The sequence below is a fragment of the Cibotium barometz genome, chromosome 44 (genome assembly GCF_041138505.1).
Source record: "Cibotium barometz isolate CiBa-2024 chromosome 44, ASM4113850v1, whole genome shotgun sequence".
In the NCBI taxonomy this organism is placed as follows: Eukaryota; Viridiplantae; Streptophyta; class Polypodiopsida; order Cyatheales; family Cibotiaceae; genus Cibotium; species Cibotium barometz.
The window spans coordinates 12,418,729-12,438,029 of record NC_141089.1 but is presented as its reverse complement, the minus strand read 5'-3'; the positions used below and the strand labels follow the sequence as shown (position 1 = coordinate 12,438,029).

Below are 19,301 nucleotides of genomic sequence, written 5' to 3'. Positions count from 1 at the left end.
GGTGCTGATGGGGAGTGACGGGAGGGGGACGATGATCACACGTAGAGGGAAGTGAGGGCAATGAGAGAGGGGGAGGGGGTCGGGTAAGTTAACGAGATGAGTAAGGTGAGAGAGGGGGGGTTGGTTAGGGGGTGGGGGAAAGGGGGTGGTTGGTCTGTGGGGTTGATGGTGGGGTGGGGGAAAAGGCATGGTCGTAAGAGGGGGAGCAACCTTTTGGTTTGTTTTTTTTTTAAATAACTATTATTATCATATTTGTTTTTTTTTGGGGGGGGGGATGGTGTGATGGGGCATGGCAGGAAGGTTTGCCCAGAGTACAAATCCGAGAGGCTAGTCAAAGAACTCAGCTTGACAATGTGCTAAAATTGATCAATCTCTTTTCTTTCTAAATTAACTGCCCTCAGTAAGTTGAGCACGGCCTCCCGTTGGCTGGCATAAGATGGTAGAACGGCTTCCACATAGCACAACACTCTGGGAGTGACTAAACACCGTGGTGAGGCTGAAACATATTGACATTTCCCATCCATGAAGAAGGAATTTGGAGACTGCACAAGAGGTTTCAATTTGTGTTTTTTTTTCTCCACCTCTGCTGGAGGGTGCAGTAAGTCAATATCATTAGAGAGAACCATGATGATCGTCAAACCCTCCAGCAAGTCAATGTCGTTAGAGAGAACCATGATGATCGTCAAGGGCGGAAGATCGTCGAGGATAGCTCGTTATCAGTGTTGCGATGGCCTGCAGCGCCAACAATGGTGCACAACGCAAAAGAGAGGAGGACAAAGGGGGTGATTGTTGCATAGGGGAGGGGGCGCTGGAGGGGTGGGGTTCGTGTGGGGTGGGGGTCATGAGGTGAGAGAAGGGGAAGGCCTGGGCACACAATGGGCCAGCGCGAGGGGGGCTAGTCGTGAGGTGAGAGAAGGGCACAGAAGGGAAAACGAAGGGGGGGAGCTGGTGGTGAGGTGAGAGAGGGGCGGCCAAGGGAAAGCGAAGGGGGGGTTGCTGCGCACCCAAGAGCAGTCGCGAGGGGGGCGGCTGGTCGTGAGGTGAGAGAGAGGGAAGGCTTGGGTGCACAATGGGTAAGCGAGGGGGGGAAACTAGTCGGTGAGAGGGGGTTTGTGAGGAAGAGGAGTGGGGGTGTCGCGAGATGAAGAAAGTGGGGGGGTGACGGGTGACCATTGCGCACAAGGTTGAGGGGGCTTGGGGGGGGCGGTGAGGAAAGTGGGGAAGAGAGGAGAGTGGGGTCGGTAGAAGGAAGGGGGAGAGGAGAGGAGGGTCGGTTGGTGAGTACGCAGCAGAGGAAGGGGAAGACAAGGGGGGTCGGGCGAGAGGGTGGGGCCGGGTGAGCGAACAAGGGGGGGCGCTGGTGGATGGTAGGGTGATGGTGAGGAAGAGAGGGTGGTGGGGTCGCCACCAGAGGAAAGGGGGAGAGGAGAGGGATGGTGGTTGGTGGGGTGAGAGTGAGGGAGAGAACGAGACAAGTAGGTGGGGAATGAGGTTGGTCAATGGGGGGTGAAGGGAAAGAGAGATGAAGTTGGTCGATGGTGTAAGATTCCTCCCCAGCCTCTCAAGAAGTCCAGTATCTTCCCCTGTAATCAAATCCCTCTTCAAAAATATAAAAGATCTTGTTTCTACCTGTTTTGGCCTAGAGAGAGAAAATCTGCTAGAGAGAGGTGATTCAGTTTTTAAATAATTTTGGATGGAAAAATATCTCATCTTATTAAAATAAATTCCCCCGAAACAGAAGCTCAAAAAGAATTTCAGAAGGTGCATTAGAAATAAATTATAATCTATTTAAAAATTTTAAATTAAGGTTCCTATGGACCAATAAGATTAATCCAAATGTAGGGAGGAGATAAATTGAAGAAATAAAAAAAATCCCCCCAAAAATGAGTAAATACTCATATAAGATGAAGAGTGGACTAAGGACCAAAGGAAATACTAAAAAAATAAATTTTTGACACCTCAGAGCGGGGATTTCCCCTCATGAAGTAGGCACCTTTTTACCATCATTGCTTTTGAATTTTAAATCAATAAAATTATATATTTCATCTCTCCTCTCTCCTAATTCAAAACTGGATCCAAAAAGTGAACTAAACTGACCCAAAAATGGTCAAAAATTGACCAAACTGATCTGGAAAATTATAGAATCAGTTTGCTTGGTAAGAAGCTCACTTTTTCCTATAAATAGAAGCCTCCCCCTTTGTAGAAGCTTAATAGTGTTTTATGCACTGTTACTCTACTCCTCCCTAGAGCCAAAAACAGTGAATTTATTGATAATTCATTAGTTTTTGACCATTTCTTCTGCAAAAGAATTGGTGGCCACTCTTGTTGCAAACAAGAGTAGATCCCTCAAACCATCAAGCCAAAGGAAAGCTCACAAAAATTCATGTAAGCTAGAAATCCTACTTTTTCTTTATTCCATTTAATGGTTTTCTAATTTTTGTTTTCTTTAAAATGAAAAATGATGTTATGCCTTGTTGGAAAGGCTTTCCCCCTCTCTTCATTCTTGAATTCAGCCTTTCTTTATCCTAGATATGTAATCAAATTCTTAGAATTAAACTTTTCATAATGTTTCTCTTAAAAAGTGGAATTTGATTAGTTTAGAATGCTTTAAACCATTTGGAATAAATTCTAAGTAACTTGAGAATGAAAAAAATTTGAAAACTGGTCAGCCATACAAAGGAGGTTATGGCAAAATTTTCTTAAATTTTGTGAAATAAGTTTTATCTTTTATTATTCAAAAAGAGTAATCCCCACCGTTTATGTATTCTAAAAGTGTTATTTTCATTCTATGCATAGAAAAATGCATATTAGAAATATTTTTATTATAAAAGTGTTATTTCCATTAGAATTAATTTCTATGCATAGAAAGATGCATATTGGAGATTTTTTTTTAATTCTAAAAGTGTTACTTTCATCAAAATTGATTTTTATGCATAAATAGATGCAAAAAGAATTTGTTTTATTATAAAAGTGTTACTTTCATCAAAATTGATTTTTATGCATAAATAGATGCATAAAAGAGTTTTTTAATTATAAAAGTTTTACTTTTATCAAAATTGATTTTTATGCATAAATAGATGCATAAAAGGATTTTCTTTTATATAAAAGTGTTATTTCCATAGAAGTTGGATTTTATGCATAAAAAGATGCATAAAAGAATTTATTTTTTTTAAAGTGTTACTTTCATCAAAATTGATTTTTATGCATAAATAGATGCATAAAAGGATTTTCTTTTATATAAAAGTGTTATTTCCATAGAAGTTGGATTTTATGCATAAATAGATGCATACAAAATTTTTATATCAAAATAAGAGTTCTCTTTAATCTTATGTTTAAATCCCATGAATATTGGTAAATGAATAAGTAAATACTCTGTGAGAGAAAATTCTACCGTTTCATATTCTCTAGGATGGTAATGAGAAAACTCAGAAAAACTATCAAAGTCAGAATTTTAGATAAATGATTAATTTATTCCTCATAGGAATTCGTGATTAGTTTTGAATTCAGTTAAGCAAATACTCAATGAATGAAATTCAGTAATGTAGTAATTGAAATATTACCCTTCAAGATAAATGATTAATTTATTCCTCATAGGAATTCGTGATTAGCTTTGAATTTAGTTAAGCAAATACTCAATGAATGAAATTCAGTAATGTAGTAATTGAAATATTACCCTTCAAGAAAGATAGTTCAGGGAGAACCTTTCCAGACCCAAACCCTGAATCAGACTATGACCAAGACATAACTCCTTCGTCAGTTTCAAGAAAAGACGATATGACCAATTCAGGAAAATTCACTCAAATCACCCACTGAATCTGAAATCAAGTTAAGACCCTTTGATTCGGATCTGAGGATCAAGGTTACAAAATTCATGAAATTCTTTTGGAATTCAGACCTGTGATCTAGAAGTATTAGGATACGGATTTAAGATATACTCATTATATTCAAAAAATCAAAAATGAAAACTTGCATAGAAACCCTGTTTTCTTAAAGGACTATTTACGCCAAAATGTTGGAGGGAGCATTTGGTATATGTGTTTTTCTAAGGGAAGTTCGGTTGGAACAGCTGGCGGCGGCGCGGGGAGTGTTCAAAGGACGGCTCACGCGGCAAAAAACCTACCCAGGTCTTGACCAGCCTTGGTATGGTGAAAAATGGTGTGCTTCCGGTACGATGGGCGAGGGCCGACGAAGCGGTCCCTGAGTGAAGTGCCAAGACACCTAAGAAGGATCCTGGAGGGTTCTAACTAGGCGATGCACGGGCTCACAGTGCTTAGGACACCCATGCGTATGTCGTGGAAGATATATATATATGATGGACCAATGTTTATTGTAATCTGTTCTTGGATCTCGTTGGGCTGACCAATTGGTCTCAACGGAGAGTCCAGAGTGATACTGTTTTTTTTTTGTGAGAAACAAGGATTGAATGAAAATTTTGAGTTATGACATCTGTAACCAATAATTATTTGTGACAGTCAATGGATTGTTTTATAAGTTAAAGTTTAAAGAGGAGTGTGTGCCTATCTGTATTCTAAAGCAAAAGTTAAGAAAGACATTCAATTATGGGTGGGTGATTACTCGTCTGGTTCTACCAATTCCAGTGGGGGCGGTGGCTACCGGATGGGGTTAGGTTGGAATTAGTAGAGCTTTAATAATAAAATTGATTAATAGGAATACGTTTAGAACTCGAGTAGTTAAATAAAAGCCTGAAAACTTCTCTAATGAATAGATCAACGGCTGTGCTTGATTCAATTAAGAAAAAAGCGTTGATCCCTTCAAGTTAAGTCTATAATAGTTTCCCTTCTATCTAGTTTATTCAGATGAAGGTTAGTTCAGTATCTTGACTTCGTTAGAAAAATTCGTTAAGAAAATAAAAATGGTGGAATTGTCCTCGTTTTTCGGGCATGGAAAATTTTCCCGGTTTCGGTTTTCGGAATGACCACCAGCTTAGTCTCCTGCCCGCACATTCGAGGGTGAGGCCCTGGGTGGGAAACCCTGCCCTGCGCATGAGGGAGCTGCTTCTGCTCTGCCAGCTACCGGGAATTTGGTGTGCGGAGGGGGCAGTGGGATCTCACAGGTGGTATCAGAGCGCTGTTATAAATTTACGTAACAGCAATAGAAATTGCTTAAAATTTTAAAGTAAATCTGGGAAATAATGTTTTCTCTTGTTAATATTATGTTGAATGAACTTCAAAAATTGAAAACTCATAAATTGAATTGGAAATTTATAGATGGATACCCTGAATCTATCTGGCATTCCTGAACTCTCCCAGAGTCAGGATATGACAACCTTTGCATTCGAGCATATGCATCAACTCTGCTACAACCCAAGTAAGCAGAGTGAGACTCGCACGTCATTTTGAGAGTCTTTACTTTCCTGATCCTGTAGAGCGGTGTCGGTATATGTGGTTCTTTGGAGGACAATGTATTAATATCAGTACCAATCAGCGTTAGAGGCTCAGGCAAAATATTTCCTTAGCCAATGATTCTGATAAGGCTAGGGTTTGTTCAGCATGTACAACTCTTTAATCATTCACCCAGGAACTTCAAAATTTCATGCCGAGTTTTTAGGCTTCTTAGCCGCTTTATCCCTAGAAGTAGAATTACAGCACCTCTTTCTGTAATGAATCGTGTGTACCATGGCATGTCTTCTTCGCAGTTTCGCTTCTTTATGCATACGCGATTGAGGCAGTGACTTTGGAGCCGTGATGCTCTATGTATGTATCGAAAACTTTTGATAATAAATGAGGTTTTGCAAAAAAAAAAATCCAAATTGCTTTCATGATTGTGAATATGATTAATCTTGTTCCAGAAGTATGATGAAATAATTATCTGTTTAAAGATAAATCTCAAAAATTAAATAATCATAAATCTATTGTCAAAGTTAAGCTGACAAAAATCTCGTTTTGTCAGAGTCATGAGGCGCGCGGCCCGTGCAAGGCAACCGGATCCTCTAACCGATGTGACGAAGAGTTAGATCCGGATGTTCGAAAAGCACTACACAGATCCCAACTTGGTCCCTTTAAGGGTGAAGGGGAGTAGTTAGGTGAAGTAGTGGAAAAGTGGATTGAGGCTATGGAAGAATACTTTGATGTAACTGGCTACAATGAGAGAAGCAAGATGGCTCTTGCCAGGTTAAAGATTGTGCAAATGGCCAGGGTCACTTGGAGGAATCTGTGCGAGACTAACCGTCTCGACTGGAATACCCAGACCTGGACCGATCTTAAAGCTTACCTCAAAAAGAGGTTTTGTCCTCCGGGCTTCCTTGAAACTAAAATGAATGAGTTCTTGGAACTAAAGCAGGATAGCCAGACAATTGAAGAGTACCATCAAGCTTTTGCCCTTCTCCTCAAATATTCTCCACAATTGGATGAAGAACAGCTGATGGTGGCCAAGTTCATTTGAGGAATGAACGAGCCATTGGACACCTTAGTAAAGAATGCCAAACCTGTCTCAATGGCCGAAGCAATAAGAATGGCAAAGTACTTTGCCAAAGCCTTTATACCCCACCACGACACAATTCATGAAGAATTTTCAAACAATTGCACCAACAATTGTATCCAAGAATCCTCTGTAATCAAGATAAGGTAACTCGATCTTCCCAAAGGGGTCACAACATGGCCCATATACTCCAGTTTACCCCTCATCCTTTTTTAAGGATTCAACAACATTACTTTTCTCTCTTCTACAGTCATTCTTTTATGATGCCATCACAATTCCTCAGTCACCCCCACCAATAAAGGACTCTATTCCATATTTTTCATTCCGAGTTTCTATCCCATACAATTTAATTGCATCAATCTTTATTAACATCATAAAAAATTGATCATTTTCAATTAGATTTGTCAGTTTCCCTTTCCTTTTCTAGACAAGAGTCTTATCTAATGATAAGAGTTCTAGTCTTCCTTATTTTTCCATAATCATGGCACATAGCCATATTCATAACATTATTAGGATCAATCCCTTTGAGAACTCCCTTGTTCCCATTACTTTTTCTCATCCCACTTTAGTTCTCTTCAAAGGCTTGCTTGATAGCATAGCCTCACCCCTTTTCCTTGGAACACTCAAAGCTAGCCTTTCCTTAATTTAGTTTACTAAATTTCATTTCCTTGTTCCCATTACTTTTTCTCATCCCACTTTAGTTCTTTTCAAAGGCTTTCTTGATAGCATAGCCTTATCCCTTTTCCTTAGAACACTCAGAGCTATAGTTTCTCTTATTTACTTTATTGAAACTCATTTCCTTAAAACCCTTTTCCCTTTCCAGTGGTGGGTCGAGTTTAGGTCCAAGGTTAAGGATCAAGGGTCTAATTTCTAATTCTTTAACTTTTAAGAAGTTTGTAAGAGTAAGTAAATTCGTGTTCTTTTTTTGAATTTAATGCATAAGAAATTCATCACTCAGTAAAGGGAGACAACAATGGTTAGAACCTTGCATAAATACCTAAGCTATGTAATTAGAGAACCCTTCGTATGGTCATAACTTTAGAAAGAGACATCTATGGTCTAAGTATCCTAGATAAATTGATAAGAAACTATTATGGGACTACCACACCTCCAAGAGGGAACTCAATGCATTCACCTAAAAGATGAGCAATAGATCACACAACTATTGTAGGGCACTTACCAATGCTTCAAACTTGAGTCCCTTGAGGCCTCCAAGCTCACTTGTTAAGCTCCACCTCCACGTTGTCACTGTAGAGTCACTCGCACCATCGCATAAGACAATCACTCTCTGTCTCTCTCCCACACAAGCATGAATCATACAAGCATAGAAGAGGAACAATGCTAGAATGCTCTCTCTCTTAATCTCTCTCAAGACACAAGGAAGAGCTCTCTATAGCACAAAAGGGGATTGTGTCTTTTCATTATGAGAAAATGCCTTATATAAATTTGGCCCTTATTCACACTTGGGTGCCCAAAACTTACTTAACTAGGCCTTGGGTGGCCACTATCTCATAATGTATAACTTTTATAGTGCCGTTTCATGACACTTATTAATGTCCTCAATTGAAGGATCGTGTTTGTTAATCCAAAATGGAATTAACATCCCCCCTTCCTAAAGTAGGTTGTTCTGTCTGCAGAACTTGTTACCGAGGTCTAAAGACTTGGTCACCGAACTCATGTTGGTAGAAATTTCTTCGTGACTTGAGCTTTCTGAGTGTGCATCTGAACGCTGAGTGGGAGCGCCAAAATCATGTGTCCACCATGTCTTCGAACGTGACATGCATGTAGCCCAGAAGACATCTTAGACGATGGTAGTAGAGCATCATGCCCCTGTCAGATGGCCCTTGATTTATGTCGAACTTCAATTGCTCAGCTTTATAGCCATCATAGGGCTCCTTAGGTTGATCAATCAGCACCACCAGCAATTTCAACCATCTAATGCTTGCCACAATTGCTAGGTTCGAAATTCTTCGCCATGCTTGTATCCATGTAAGCATTTGCTTTCTTTTCTCCCATATGTCTGCAAATGTCGCTAGCATGAAGATCGAAAAGTTGTAGCAGACATGGGAGTCGCGTCTTTTGGCTTCCTGAAATTCCAGCCGTCCATCTTCTCTTAATTGGCATGTATAATGAGTCAACCTGCTATGCTGGTGGCGCGAACACATAGACCTGGCTATACTCCAGAATTGTTAAGTACTCCTTTCGCCAATCTGGTTGTATTCCAAAATCTTCCAATTTGGGTTGCACCTCATCGGTGACAATGGTGGCATAGCTGCCTCTTGTGTGTACAAGTTGTGTGTACAAGGTGTGCCTTCCTCCACCTATGGAAGTAATAGCTGATCATAAAGGTGACGATCCTTATTTCCAGCAGGTCAACTAATTGGGGGTTAGCCAACTTTGTGTGCTTTGCCACATTTGCCCATAATGTGCCCTCTCCAGCCAAGGGAATTAATTCTTCTAAATCAGGGCAGCGAGGAGCTCGTAGAGGGTATGGCATATTGTGCTACTTTGTTGGTGTGACCTTGGAGTAGGCTTTTGGCATGATCCGTCGAGTTGGCTCAAATGGAATGACTTGCATGAGGACCTTGAACATCAATTTTGGCTTTAAGAGAGGATTTCCAGCGCGAATGAAACCCTCATACTCTGCACTAGACCATGATTCCAAAATTGTGTCATCAATGAAGGCTTCAATGTTATCCTATGGAATAGGATAGCGTACCTCTTGAGGATGCCGTTGGGGAGACAGGTGAGGTGCTAGTATCTCCTCATGGGCGAAAATCTATCTATTGAGGAATGAAGGTTGAGAAAATGCAGTCAGCTTGAGATGTGTTAGTAGGTGGTGTATTAGGATAGGGGTTAAGTAGCTTACTAGTGACATTAGAATAGACATGGTAAGTTGACTTTGAAGATGAGGATGAGGATTCTTCTTGACCCTTAGGGGGTGGGTGGCTAGGCTTGTGAGATTTTATAAATTCTTGTAAGTTAGGGATTTCCTCAGGATTGATAGTAGGATATTCAATGTGGGTAGCATCAAAATTGTATTGTACATTTGATAACATGGCTTCTAAGTGTTTGTAGATCTTAGAGTATAGCTTTAGAATTCCAAAAAGATGATACAAAGTAGACTCACATAAGTTTAGATGTTGGTGAGTATTATATACTTCGAGCCACCCGACTTATAATCCACTGATAACTATGTGCTACCACCTCATAGTTGGCCGGTGTCTCGAGAATGTCATCTGGGACAAACAGGTCTAATTTTTCGACACTGTTGTCCAGAATTTTGGAGGACCCGACCAACTACAAAGTTTTAACACCATAGGATATAATGGGTAAAAGAAGATGTCTTGTGGATTAGTTAATACTATGTCCCCCCGCAAAATTCCCATTATTATTGTAGGGTCAGCATCTCATTCAGTATTTTATTTAATTAGGGTTAGTTCACCTAGGCCTATGTCTTCAAATAGATTTATATCATACTCAAGTAAAGAGAGGGTTAGTGTAGACAAAAACAAAGTGAGAGTTTGAGGAGGTGCCCGAGGAATACTCAACTCCGAGGCACGCTCAAGGAGTAGGCGTAGGTCAACGCGATAGGCTCCAGCCGCGCTGACTTCTGTCTTGGATCGCTAACCAACGTTCTAACTCTTGTAAGCCAGAGTCAATGTTGCTAAGGAGGTTTGAAATTGCAGTTTCCCAAACCATCCTTGCAGCATCCAACTCCTCAAATCTTCAGGTTGCATCCTCTTGGGCACGCCTGGCTGTTGCTTCTCTTTCTTCAGCTTCAGTGATTTGTTGGAGCCTTTTAGCAGCCAGTAGCCTCCTCTGAATGTCCTGTGGTTGTTGTGTGTAAGTTGTGCCATTGCTTCTTGGTGGGCCAATTCTTTCCTTTGCATTTCTACTTAGCTTGCACTTATAGTGTCGTTAAGTGTTCTTATTTTTTCTACATGGGCCTTGTTCGATTGTTCTCTCTCTTGCTGTAAGTGAGTTGCCCTCTCCTCCGCTACTTTCAAATGTGAGGTTAGCTTCTGCTGGATGTGAGGTTAGCTTCTGCTGGATGTGGCTTTACAGTTCTTCTTCCTTGGCCCTGGCATTGGAGCTCCTATGCTTGGTGGGCATGAAGTGCTGTGAGCTCATTGGTGTGGGTGACCTCCTTCTGAAGTTGCTCCTTAGCTTGTTCTAACTTTGCCTTGAGGTCCACATTTTCCTTGATTCTTTGTACAATTGTTTGGTTGAGGACCATATTATTACTTTCCAGGGCTTTATATCTGTTCTCTTGCTCCTCCGTGGCCTTCAAGCTTTTCATTATGACATCTTTATGTGTGGCTTCAGCTCTACTGCCAAGTGGCCTTTTAAGGTTTTCACTTGTGTGTATGAGTCATTGACCTGCTTCCAAGGGCAGCGTTACGATCGTGGAGCATGTGTTTTGTGAGGAGGTGGCAAGGCCATACCTTTTGCTCCTGCTCCTAGAGTGCACTCATGCTTGCGCCTTCTTTGAGTCCAGCTTGTGGTTGGTTCAGCAGCTCATCCAGCCCTTCCGTGGTCTCTTACACGAATTGTTAATAGTCGACTTTTTGTAAGGAGGCCAGTTGGGGTATTTTTTCCTTATCTTCCTTGGGCTTGAGGGCTCTACACTTCTCTGTCTTTTGCTTGCATCATTGTGGGCTACTGTTTCATGTACTTGAGCCGTTACCGCCTCAACGCCTTGTGTTTCCTCAGCCTGTACTAATGCTTCTTATTCGGGCGCTGTCTCTGTTGGTGTGTCTGCCAGAGCTAAATCTTTGAGTGGGGATAGGTCCGTGAATATCAGCTACGTTAGGCTTGTCGTCGGGGGAGTAACTTACCACATGGGCTCCAGTGTGGCTTGGCTGATTTTGGTCTCTTGAAATGCTTCTTGGTATGTCTGGATTTCATGTGCAACTTCCACCTCTAATCTTTGTGATTCGGCAGCTATATATGGGATGACCCCCTCATTTTCTTCTTTGTCTTCTTCTTTCTCCCCTTCTTGATTTCCTTCATTATTGCATGGGTCTCCATTAAGACAGCTTGCTCCTCTTGCATGTCTTCAACTGCTGTCAGTGTTAGCTGCTCTAGCAGCAGCAGTGCCAGTTGTTGCAGGTACTCCGCTAGTTCAAGCTCTAGAGGCCTTTTTTCCACATAATTAAGAACTTGGGTGAGTAGATATGAGTTGCAAATGTTGGATTGGTGGGCCTTCAAATAGTTCTCCATCTCTAGGAGGCCCAGTCCTCCTCTTTCTTCTCATGTACCTTAGCAATTATGTTCAAAGGCACCCTGTTATATCTATCCACAGGCTTTTGACCTGCATCATTAATGACATGGCCCTACAATCGTTTTTTGTAGCCTCATCACACGGATGTTCTCGTACTCGGCCCCATTAGAGTTGTAAGAACTTTTCTTTAGCATTGCGTCCAGAGGCATTTTGTCAAATGTGTGGGCGTGGACTTTGACTGCTAGAGCGGGAGCTACAGAGCATCCCCTATGAGCTCTTCTGTGATTAGGAGTTTCTCTGTAGTGCCGTCAGCCTTTGTGATAGTTCCCCGTTTGGTGTCCTTGTCATAGGTCTTGATGTATTCGGTAGCGCAAAGTTCTGTGTCGATGCTTCTTGGGAGTAGTTGTGCCATTCTCCCCAAGCCTACCTTTTCCAGCTTCGCTTTTACTTCAGCCTCTTCCAGAATTTGGAGGCACTCTAGGCTATCGTAATGTAGGGCTACCTTTGTAAGGGCTTCTTTGTTAATGATGGCCCCATGGAAGGCTTGGGCGTAAGGGCCCAAAAAAATCAACTCCCGCACTAGTTTTTTTTTCTAACTTTCTAGGGATCCAGAAGCACCTAAATGCCAAATCTATGCATTATGATTGTGTTTGATGATGAATGTGAGCACAAAATACTCCAATAAAGCCCCAAACACAAATACATGCATCAATCATGCTAAAGAGTTTAAGCATGCTAAATGCATAGCTATCACACATGTCAATCCTTAATCATACATGCCAAGCCTTAATCTCTCATAAAAAAATCCTTAATCATACATGAAAAGCCTTAGTCTTTCACAAAAAATCCTTAAACACACATGTCAACTCTTAAGCATGCATGTGAACCCTTAATACATCAAAGGCTTAAAGCTAAGCATATGTGCCTATATGAATGTACAAAGGCTGTTTTCTCTCAAGGAAGCCATACAAATAAGTTCAAAGTCTTCTATCCATGAACTGAGTGCAAGAGTATGCCTATGGTTATGACCATAGTCTTAAAACACAATGATGCATATGAACCATCTAAAGCAAGATGCTAACCAAAGGAATGGCCCAAAGACCTCTGCCAAGAGTATCTAAGAACCGCTAAGAACCTCCTCCGGTGATGGTTTTCCAAGGGAGCAAAAACGCAAGGTTCCACCCCATGAAAAATCAAGGCATCAGTCTAAAGTACCATTGCTGGTGTCCTAAAGACCTTGAGAGATCCCTGCCCCCTCCACGCAACAAATTCAGGGGTGCTAGCAGCAGTAGAAGTAGCACTTCTTGCACAGGGCAGAGCCTCTCACTCGGGGCCTCGTCTAAGGATATTGGACAAGAGACTAATCCCTCGGTTCTTCGAAAACCGAACTTGGAAAAAACTTCCCTCGCCTAAAAAGCACGGGCGATTCCTCCAGGATATTTTTATTCTAACGTAGTCAAGAGCCTTAACTAACCAAAATGATCCGACTGAAACCGTAAATCACATGGTCAGATCAGGGAAAAGACTTGCACTTGGATCATAGAAACCAACACTTTTTTCCTTATCGAGAGGCACAGCTGTTGATTCTTTTCCATAGAACAAAGACCATCCGGGAATTACTTCATCTATCGTACCATAACAGAATTGAGTCTCATTTTAGGGATCCATCAGTCCACAACCTAGAATTGAGTCTCATTTTAGGGATCCATTAGTCCAGCCTAATCCCATGGGTTAGCCAACCGCCCACAACCACTGTAGTGATGGGATCCATTTAGGAATTTGGTTAGGTTTTGTCCCGGGTACCAGGGAAAAGAGTTCCCAGGCCCCCTAGCTGGCACTTCATGCAAACTTCAAGCTAGTCACACCACTTACACACCCAATATGAAATTGCTTGTTTCACAGATTCAGCTGTCTTTAAAAATAATCTTTTAATGAAACCATAGTATCACTGATCATAATCCTCCAAAATATCCGGTTGAATTCTAATTTCCAATCATTCTTCCATCGGTGTACCTATGGCATCATTGGCAACCAGAACGCTCACCACCTGTCCACTCAAGGGCCTTTGCAATAGTTCCTAGCTCATAGTACCCGAAAATATATTCACTTATAAAAACCCAAATGGACTCTCCATTGAAGATCAGCAAGATCAACCAACAGATCCATATAAAAGAGCCATGGACTCATCCGTTGAGGACCGGCAAGGTCAATCAACTAGATCCATGCCCCAACCTTCAATGGTAGAGATTAAGCGCACGTAGCCATCTAGCACCTCACGGGTAGAAAACGACCATGAAATTCCTCATTGAATAGCTCTTTATGATGCTTTTGACATGCCAAATGAAAACCCTAAGCTATGGCCAAGCTTAAGACAAGGATTGAAGCACCTAACACTCCCAAAATCAAGCAGGAAGAGGACAACATTTTAGATTAAGGACACTAATCAAGATTAGTGAGATTCCCCCCAATTTTGGTCCTGAGATTCAAATTTTTGGTGTGACTGCCCTTGAATTTGGTCCCCATCCAACCCATGGCTCCAAAAGATTAGAACAAATATTACATCTCATCACATCTATTCACATCACATCACATCCATTTACATTCATTCACATCACATCACATCCATTTACATTCATTCACATCTTATCACATCCATTTACATTCATTTACATCCATTTACATTCATTTACATTCATTCACATCACATCACATCACATCCATTTACATTCATTCACATCCACATCACATCTTATCACATCCATCCACATCACATCTTATCACATCCATCCACATCACATCTCATCCATTCGCATCTATCTAGATCCACATCACATCACATCACATCTCATCCATTCACATCTCATCAAATCTCATTCACATCCATCGCACATCAATTCACATCCAATCACATCATTCCCACATCAACTCACATCCATCCACATCATTCCCACATCAACTCACATCCATCCACATCACATCTCTTCCATTCACATCTCATCACATCTCATTCACATCCATCACACATCAATTCACATCCAATCACATCATTCCCACATCAATTCACATCCAGTCACATCATTCCCACTCACATCCAATCACATCATCCCACATCAACTCACATCCAATCACATCAACTCACATCCAATCACATCATCCGCATCAACTCACATCCAATCACATCAACTCACATCCAATCACATCATCCCACATCAACTCACATCCAATCACATCATTCCCACATTCATTCACATCATCCCATATTAGTTCCACATCATTCACATCATCCACACATCAACTCACATCCAATCACATCGTCCCACATCAACTCACATCCAATCACATCATCCCACATTAACTCACATCGTATCACATCATTCCCACATCAACTCACATCCAATCACATCATTCCCACATTCATTCACATCATCCCATATTATTTCCACATTATCCACACATCAATCCACATCCATTCACATCTTTCCATATCATTTTCACATTTATTCACATCATCCACACATTAATCCACATCATACACACATTAATCCACATCATCCACACATCCCACACATCACTTATCATCACTCCACATCATTCCACGCATCCCAGACATCACTTCTCATCACTCCACATCATTCTACACATCCCACACATCACTTCTCATCTATTCACATCCATTCACATCCGTTCACATCCATTCACGTCCATTCACATCTATTCATATCTATTCACATCCATTCACATCCATTCACACCCGTTCACATCATTTCACATCCATTCAATGATTCCATTAAATTTGTGCATAACCTTCTTTATTTTTTTGACTATTGATAATGTTCAAAACTCCTCTTTTAACATAAAATTTATTTTGCATAGATTCATTGTCTAATGATATAAATTTTACCATAACTTCCCTACATTTTCTATGAAATGATAATGATTAAAATTCCACTTTTAGTATAAAAATTATTATGCATAAATTCATTTTCTAAGGCTATAAATTTTGCCATAGCTTCCCCACATTTTCTATGAAATGATAATACTCAAAGTTCCTCTTTTAGAATAAAATTATTTATGTATAAACCAACATTTTCTAATAAGAAAATTTTGCCATAACTTTCTCACATTTTCTATGAAACGATAATACTCAAAGTTCCTCTTTTAGAATAAAATTATTTATGTATAAACCTTCATTTTCTAATTTAATGAGTGAAATCCAAATGTCATGGGAATTCCTCTTTTATTATAAAAATGAGATTAACTAGAACTTCCTCTTTTTTACTAATTAATTAATTATGCATAAACATTAAATTTTGATTTTCCATGGATGTGATGAAAAAAAAATCTTTTTGAATAGGATGACCATTCCTAGAATATCGTAGGAAGTCCTCTTTTCATGTTATGCATAAAATTGATTTATGTATTTATTTTAAAAAAATTTACCATAGCTCCGCTACTATTACTGATAATTTTCAATAAATTTGAAAAGAATAAAGCTTCGTAATACAATATGATAAACTAACTATCATTTGGACTAGTATCCCATTTATGGAATTAAATCCTAAGTTTCTCATAATTTTAGTAATATAAAAGCATTAAAAAGCCATTTCTTTAACCTTTAGCTTACTAGCATAGAGTTTGACTTTAGAATAGAGAATTTCTCCATGAGAAGCATCATTTGAGTACAGAATTGGTCTCATAGGAATGACCATTCTTTGGGAGAGAGAGAAATATACATAAAAACATTCTAAGCATAAATGTAAACATTTTGTGATTATTCCTTAGAATTCTTTGGAGAGCTTAATTTACAATGAAAGACCATTCATTTGAATACTTCTCAAGCTTGAGAGGGGTTGAGAAGTGGACACATTAAGATTAGAGACAAAAAAAAAACCATAAATTTACACTTTACCTCTTGTTTTGCTTGCTTCTCTAATCAAGGAAGAAGCCCCCAACCAATCAATTGGTTAGTATGTTGAAGGAGAGCTCCAAGGAAGGTTGGAGAGAGAGAAGCTCCAATCTCTCCAAATTGTAGAGGATTTTTTGGGGAGAATAGAAAATATGCTTATATTAATGTAATATTGGCATGGTCTAGTTTCACAGATGAGAATACAAAAGAATGAGGGTCTATTTATAGGTGAGGGAGGCCACTAACTGAGTCCAACTAAGTTCTAGAATTTTCCAGGTTCAGTTTGGCTAAATTTGGACAAGATTAGGACCAGCTTAGCTCCCATTTTGATCTAGTTTGATTCAAGTGAGAGGAGAGATAAAAATATCTTAATATTATTGAATTAAAAACCCTCCCACACATGTGAAGGAGGCACCTACCTCAAAAGTCCTCGTTTCCTTACCAAGGTGTCAAAAATTCATCATTCCACTAAAATATCTCATTTTTTTAGTAATATATCATAATTTTTAACTAATAAACCCTGTACTCAATCAACTCTTCATCTTATGTGAACATTTACTCCTTTCTGGGTATTTTCTTTTATTCATTGGATTTATCTCATCCCAACACTTGGATTAATCTTATTGGCCCCATAGGAACCTTAATTGGATCATAATCCAGAAATTTCTGAAAATCTTGACCCTTAGGCTAAGGTCCTTTATACTCATTTTCAATTAATTTCAAATGCACATTAGAAAGTTCTTTTTGAATTTCTGTTTTAGGGGAATCCATTTTAGACACTAGGAGGATTTTTATATCCAAAGATATCTCAATTTAGGATTATCTCTCTCTAGGCCTAAACAAGATCTTTCTTCTGTTTCAGAGAGGGGAATAATTTCAAGAACAGAAGGGGAGGTTCTTAAACCTTTACACCTCAAAAGCTGGAGGGAGGAATCTTACATCCTACCCCACTTAAAAAATGCGAGACGTCCTCATCTCACAAGTGGAGTATGATCTCTTTCATCTTCTTCTTCTTCTTCAATTGCTTCCAACATTACTGCCTTGAAAGTGGACGGTCGATTCGGGAATATCTCTCTTTGACTTTCCCTATTCTGAGGCGGAGGTCTTGCATTACTTTGGATTGAAAGTGTGGGTTGGTTAGAGGGTCTACCTCTGGGATTTCTCTAATTTTGGTGGAAAGGAACCTAATTACTCTCGAAGGAAGGAGCTGGAGTTTGGAATCCTGGTCCCTTATTTCCCTACCCCGAAAACCTTGATCCAAAAGGAGTTGGGCAATCCATACTACGATGTCCAAATCCTTGACAGTTATAGCATTTCACTTCTTTGTTCAAGGGTGGAACTGTGTAGTTGAATTCCAGGGGATTGAGTTCCGGGGAAAGGACCTTTCTTCCATTCTGGAACTCTCCATAACCTAAGCTTGACCTTGTTATCTTTTAGGTGGTGGAAGGTTGGAATCACCTTCCGGAGCTAAAAATCTTTTGAAAGATGATGGTGCTGGCTTCGACGGGACCTTGACATCAAAGGCCTTGGCGAAATCCCTCGCCATCCGCACTACTTCGGCCATGGAAACTGGCTTGGCATTCTTCACTAGGATATTCAAAGGTTCGTTTAATCCCCGAATTTACCTGGCCATCAGCTGTTCTTCAATGGTGGCGAGTACTTGAGGAGAAGAGCGAACGCTTGGTGATACACTTCAATAGTTCTGCTCTCCTGGGTTAACTCTAAGAATTTGTTCATCTTTGTTTCCAGAAAGTCAGGAGAACAGAATCTCTTCCTTAGGTAAATTTTGAGATCATTCCATGTCTGGGTGTTCCGATCCAGACGGTCTGTGTCGCAATGGTTTCTCCATGCCACTCTAGTTGTTTCTACTATCCTTTAGAGCCATTTTACTCTTCTCGTTGTTCCCGGTGACATCGAAGTACTCTTCCATTGCTTCGATCCACTTCTCCACAACCTCTCCCAAGTTTTCCCCTTCACCCTTGAAAGGTCCAGGCTGCGATCTATGAAGAGTTTTACAAACATCCAAGTCAAGCTCTTCCTCATCGAGTTTGGGGTTATCATTCCTACCACAACAACCTCGATCCATGATCCTATCAATACGAAAATTCTTGTTAAGTCCCTTTATTTATAATTCCAATCCGACTTTAGATCCAACTAATTCTGGGGTTCTTTAGATTGGTCAATCCCCTACAGAATCTTGGGATAAAGATCCCTTCTAACAGAAGAACATACAGTATTCATTATCAGAGAATAACTCATTCATATTCTTAACATAGAAATGGTCCATCAGACCAAAAATTTCATCTGAACATTCCTCCACGAGAATTTCAGTTATGCAAGTTTTCAGTTTGTCATCCCTTAATTAGATCCACTGGGTCAAGGGTTAACAGCAACAATCTGCCAGCACAATCCACTAATCTCATAGTGATTTGCTGAAGTCATAATCGTCATTCCAGTTATTAACATCATTACTGGGATTCGTCCCATTCATCCTCATTGTGGTTTTGTTCAGCTTATCTTCTTTCAACCAGAATTCACGAATCATCATCTTTCAATCAGAATCCAAATCAACTCATCAATTTTCAACCAGAATTCTAAAATCATACCAACCAACATTGGAATTCATCATCTGGATAGCATTTTTGCTTATAATTTCAAGGTCTTACATTTACTGGTATATACTACCAGTAGTAAAGAGCTGCAGTTATACCTTCGGTATATATGTGGGTA

At 40.1% G+C, this 19,301-nt stretch overlaps 1 pseudogene; it reads right to left on the bottom strand.

Moving 5' to 3' along the window:
• Nucleotides 1–366: 366 nt before the first annotated feature.
• LOC147612972 (small ribosomal subunit protein eS27y pseudogene) lies at nucleotides 367–626 on the bottom strand (annotated as a pseudogene).
• Between the last annotated feature and the right edge of the window lie 18,675 nt (nucleotides 627–19,301).